The 5,649-nt window shown below is 40.9% G+C and overlaps 1 pseudogene; it reads right to left on the bottom strand.

The window, feature by feature from the left end:
* Positions 1-2,366: 2,366 nt before the first annotated feature.
* Positions 2,367-3,080, bottom strand: LOC106831932 (large ribosomal subunit protein uL6 pseudogene; annotated as a pseudogene).
* Between the last annotated feature and the right edge of the window lie 2,569 nt (positions 3,081-5,649).

Below are 5,649 nucleotides of genomic sequence, written 5' to 3'. Positions count from 1 at the left end.
TATCCTCAGGATTGATTTTAAATACATACATACATACATACATATACACACATACACACACACACGCATTTATATCTTTTAGTAATACAGAGATGTCACTTGATGTTTTAATATCAATACCAGGGCAACAATTATCAAGTACAACAACCAAGTAGAATAACAGATATTTTAGAGGTTAAAGGTGATTTTTACAAGATCTAAAAATAATCTCTAAAGCCTGAGTGTCTTAAAAGATCCTTCCCCTTCTCTCAGAAATACTTCCAAGGACCGTTTTTTTTTTTTTTTTTTATTGTTTAAAACAAACTCTATTGAGGTATAGTTTACATACATAAAATGTCCACCTATTCTAAGTGTGCAGTTTGATAAGACTACATCTGAGTACCCACCTCACTGTCAAAATACAGAACTTTCCATAGCTCCAGGCAGTTCCCTCCTGCCCCTTCCCAGGCCATCCTGCTCCCTCCCACGGCTGGCACCATGCAACCACTGATCAGCTTTGTGTCACTATATATTAGATTTGGCTTTTCCAGAGTTCCATATAAATAGAATGATACAGGATGCTTTTTTGTGTCTAGTTTCTTTCATTCAGCATAATGTTTTTGAGATTTTCCATGTTGCTGAGTGTATCAGTGTTTTACTCCCAAGGACAGTTTTTAGTAACAGAAAATAGAACAAGTTCCACTTCTGGGCAGAACTTTCATAAATATTCTCAATTCCACACTTTATTTAGATAAAATTCTTTAAACCAATTTTATGACATGGAATGGTGTCTACCCCTCTGCAGCTGCTGGAAAGAAGAGACACATCCTTCTTGAAATTCCTTTTCCCCTGCAACACTCTCAAGATTCAATTTCACACGCCTAAAACTAATACAATGTTATATGTCAATTAGACCTCAATTTTTTAAAAAAATGACTCAATATCAGCTTTCCACTAGCACCTAGAGAAAACAACGGGCCCGAGGAGCTCAAAACTTACCACAGGGAAAGGAAAAACGCGGAAGAGAATTTTAAACGAGAGGACTAAGGGGCATGTAATGTTCACCTCTGATACACCTGATATAAATTAGCACCCCCTCCAGTCACCCTCTCACATCTCCCTGATTTACCCCGACACTTACCACAATCTGAAATGCCCCTGTTCACTTCTTGTTCTGAATGCCTGTGGTAGACTGAATAACCATTCACTGACACCAGTGTCCCTCCTAAGGAGAAGATTCTACTCTCCCACCCTCAGGAAGCTAGGCACGGACAACGGACACGTGACATGCTTTGGCCAGATCTATCCCCGTTGATACATGTAGCTCTAGTTCATCCAATCTAATAGCTGGAGAGTATTCCACTGTGTGAATACACCACTATTGCTTCTACCCTTTTCCTGTTCCAGCCACCGGCGCTTCCCTTGACCCAATTCAGACCAGCGTGTCTCCCTATTCACCCCTTCTGCTTGTTCCTGGTTCACAAAAAGGTCTCAGTTTTATCTTGACTGGACCTTTCTGGGTCTTTTCTCTTTTAGTGCTTTATTCATCATTATTACGTATCTGAGGTATGGAGTCACTATGCTGCTATTTGACTGTAACGAAGTCTGTCTTAAACTACTTTTCTGTACATCTCCCCCATCCCCGAGTACACTTCTTCTCAGACACCTGCTCCTTGGGCCCAGCAATACCTTCATAGGCTTGTCTTGGGGCCGCAGCATCTTTTCTCCCATTCTCCTGGTCATCTTTCTAAGCTTGGCTCAGATGCCACCTCTTTTGTTTCCTCAGTCGGAAGGAAGGTCTCCTTTCTCCTTCCTCCTGAGACAGCGGCTGTCACTGCATTTGTAGTCCTGGCTGTCTGGCCTTAGCCAAACTGTGATTCTCTGGCAACCAATCTTCCTCCTTGTTCCATAACCACAACTGTGTGGACCGCGAACCCCAAGCAAGAGCATAGGCGTATCACTTGGGTAAAGGTGACCTGGGGTGTGTAGGGGTGCCCACTGGATTCCTACTGCTTGATGACAATAATAACAGCAGCCTCCCCGAGCAGGCAGTCTGCTAAGGGATTCTTAAAGTTCAGGAAGATTGAAAATGGAATTACTCTCTCTCTGCTACAGAGGAGGAAATTGAGGCTCAGAAAGGTGAAATGATTCGCTCAAGGTAACACATCCAAAACTACACTTACCATTTTTGATGGCACATTGACTCCTCTCCTTCCCCCAGATTACCTTGCATCCAAAGGATTTTCCGTTGTCGAGGATACGTAATAATAGAGTATGCTCCCCCAGGTGGTGGGGTGCAACAACACAAAATGTCCCTGCAAAGATGTGAGCATAACAAGCAAGTCCCAGGACACTCAGATGATTAGAGCACAAGTTTGAGACTTCCCGTTATGTTTTCTTCAATAGATAAATTTTATTGCATTTTAAAAACATCACAAATAGGTCATGGGAATTATCTGGCATCTTCTTGTTTCCATAGCTGGACAACTCTTAGATCTTACTTATCAGCATGCTGATCACTTCGTTTTTCAGAGACATAAATAGCATCCAAAATTTTTTCTGATATTCTTGTGTTTGATTGTTGTGGCTTGCTGAATCAAAGCCGGTGAACTTGATACAAGTTCAATACCAGACAATTTCTGGACTTGAGATACTGAATAAGCAATACCTGGCCTCGTATGAATCCTGCAGATAGGTTTTTCATCCAAGAAATGTCAGATTTCAGCAAGATCTCCATTCTCCTGAATAAAGACGTTGATGGGGAAGAGAGCATCCACAGACTTCATCTCATAATGGAAACCCAGTGGAACAGCCTTGATCATGTGCTTTGACTACACACTGCATAGCCAGTTCCTTTCTATTCTTCACTGTCAACCTGGAGCGTCTTCCTTTTCTTTCCAAGGAGGCTGAGTTCTACATTGATAAAGTCCCTCTGAAGGATTCCTCTGGGGTCCTTCACAATAACTCTGTGTCCCTTCAGAGTGATGTCCACATTTTCTGGAATGTTGACAGTCTGGATGCTGAAAATGGTCTTCATTCTCACAGTGGATTCAGCAAAGAGAGCACCCTAATGTTTAAATTTTAAGCAGCTTTATTGAGATATAATTCACATACCGTACAATTCATCCATTTAAAGTGTATAATTCAATGGTTTTTAGTATATTAATGGATACATGTGATACCATCGTTACAATCAGTTTTAGAACATTTTCATCACCTCAAAAAGAAACTCTATATGCTTTAGCTATCTATCCTTCTATCCCTGCCACCCAGCCCTAAGCAACCACTAACCTATTTTTCATCTCCACAGATTTGGCTATTGCAGATGTTTTACATAAATGGTATTAGATAAGATATAGTCTTTTGCCTCTTAATGTTTCAAAATTAAATGTGTCTACACTGTGATTCTGCTTTGTACCAGAATTAATCAGAATCAGTGTTTGCAGCTCTGTGATGTTATACATGTTTTTCAAGATTAGCAGAACATTATAGCAAGTCCAGAAGTTAAATTTTCTCCTCCTTTCCCTGAAGAAAAGCCCAGAGGCTCTTTTCCTTTAAGAATTCACTCCAGGGAAAACAAAATGAAAAAGGAGTAAAAATAACCACCCAGGGAATTTGGATGTTTTGAACTTTTATTGACCTTCTCACTGTCCAGGCCCCTGATATCCAGGCCCTGCCTACTCCAGGGTCTGAACCCACTTTTGAAAAGCAAAAGGCGAAGAGATGGACCAGGGCTGCCTCTCCTCCTCTATTTCCAGACTGCAGAGCTGCCCTGCCAGTAGGAAGGATGCCCAAGGACATCCCAGAGGTGGACACTCAGAGGGGCAAGAGTGGAGAAAGACATGAATGTCTCATCAGATGGAGGAGGTAGCATTTATCCAAGCAAGGGCTGAAGATGAGGCAGTTGCCACCAGGCCAGGCCAGCTCTCAAGCCTTCCTAGGGAAGTCATAGGGTTCTGCAGGAGGGAAGAGGTGTTCTTTAAGGTTAGCCACAGGACAGGCATCTACTAAGGTGGCACATGGAAGCTCTGCTTGGGTCCTGACCCTAAGGAGGGAGCTCATCAAACTGATCCACTTCTGACTTCACCTTTAGGGAAGTTCAACCAGGTCCCTGCTCCCACAATAATCCCTTTCTCCAGCAAAAGTGGCAATCCTTTGTCTCAAATACTGAGCAGAAATCATACAACTCTAGGACACGACCTGTAAGTGAGCACTGTTGCAGTGCAATCTTGTAGAGTTAAGTAGATGCTCTAAGCAGGAGGATGGCTCTGGAAACCTCAAAATCCAAACTCCACCTGGACAATCTCGAGTGAGACAGGGGGAAAAGAAGGAATTGTTTTGGCTGAGCAAGAGTAGAGAGGAGGCAGAAACAAAGGTCCAGTGCCAAATGGAGACCTGGCTTGTAGTAAGAGGGCAAGAGGGGGAAAACACAAAAAGGGGCTAAAAAGACAACAAGATGTTTTATTTTTCAATTATTTTATTGCGGTCATAATGGTTTATACCATTGTGTAATTTCAGGTGTTTGTTATTATTTATCAGTTTCTGTATGGACTGCACTGTGCTCACCACTAATAGTCTAATTTTTAACCATCACCATATATATGAGCTCCTTTACCCCTTTAGCCCCTCTTGCTTTCTGGTAACCACTGGTCTGTTTTCTTTGTCCATGTGTTTGTTTATCTTCCAAATATGAGTGAGATTATATGGTGTTTTCCTTTCTCTGTCTGGTGTATTTTGCTTAACATAATACACCCAAGGTCCATCCATGTTGTTGCACATAGGACGATTTTGTCTTTTCTATGGCTGAGTAGTATTCCACTGTAATATATATACCACATCTTCTTTATTCATTCATCTGTTGATGCGCACTTGGGTTGCTTCTACATCTTTGCTATTGTGAATAATGCTGCAGTAAACATAGGGGTGCATAAGTCTCTTTGAATTGTTAATTTCAAGTTCTTTGGATAAATACCCAGTAGTGGGATAGCTGGATTGTACAGTATTTCTATTTTTAATTTTTTGAGAAATCTCCATATTGTTTTTCATAGTGGTTCCACCAGTTTGCGTTTCCACCAGCAGTGTATGAGGGCTCCCTTTTCTCCACATCCTCTCCAGCATTTGCTACTTTTTGTCTTGTAATTTTAGCCATTCTAAAGGATGTAAGGTGATATCTCATTGTAGGTTGATTTGCATCTCCCTAATAATTAGTAATGTTGAACATCTTTTCATGTGTCAGTTGGCCATCTGTATATCTTCTTTGGAAAGATGTCTGTTCACAGCCTCTGCTCATTGTTTTATTGGGTTGTTTGTTTTTGTTGTTGACTTGTATGAGTTCTTTATATATTTTGGAAATCAGTCCCTTGTCAGATATATGATTTGCAAATATTTTCTCCCAGCTGGTGGGTTGTCTTTTCATTTTGTTCATAGTTTCCTTTACCTTGCAGAAACAAGTTCTTTAATCTGATGTAGTCGCATTTGTTCATCTTTTCTTTTGTTTCTCTTGCCTGAGTAGACATGGTATTATAAAAGATGCTGCTAAGACTGATGTCAAAGAGCATACTACCTATATTTTATTCTAGGAGTTTTATGGTTTTAGGTCTTACTTCCAAGTCTTTAATCCATTTTGAGTTAATTTTTGCACATGGTGTGAGATGATGGCCTACTTTCATT

The sequence above is a fragment of the Equus asinus genome, chromosome 14, assembly GCF_041296235.1.
Source record: "Equus asinus isolate D_3611 breed Donkey chromosome 14, EquAss-T2T_v2, whole genome shotgun sequence".
NCBI classification, from domain to species: domain Eukaryota; kingdom Metazoa; phylum Chordata; class Mammalia; order Perissodactyla; family Equidae; genus Equus; species Equus asinus.
Note: the sequence above shows the minus strand (reverse complement) of the source record. Positions and strands in the feature narration are given on the sequence as shown.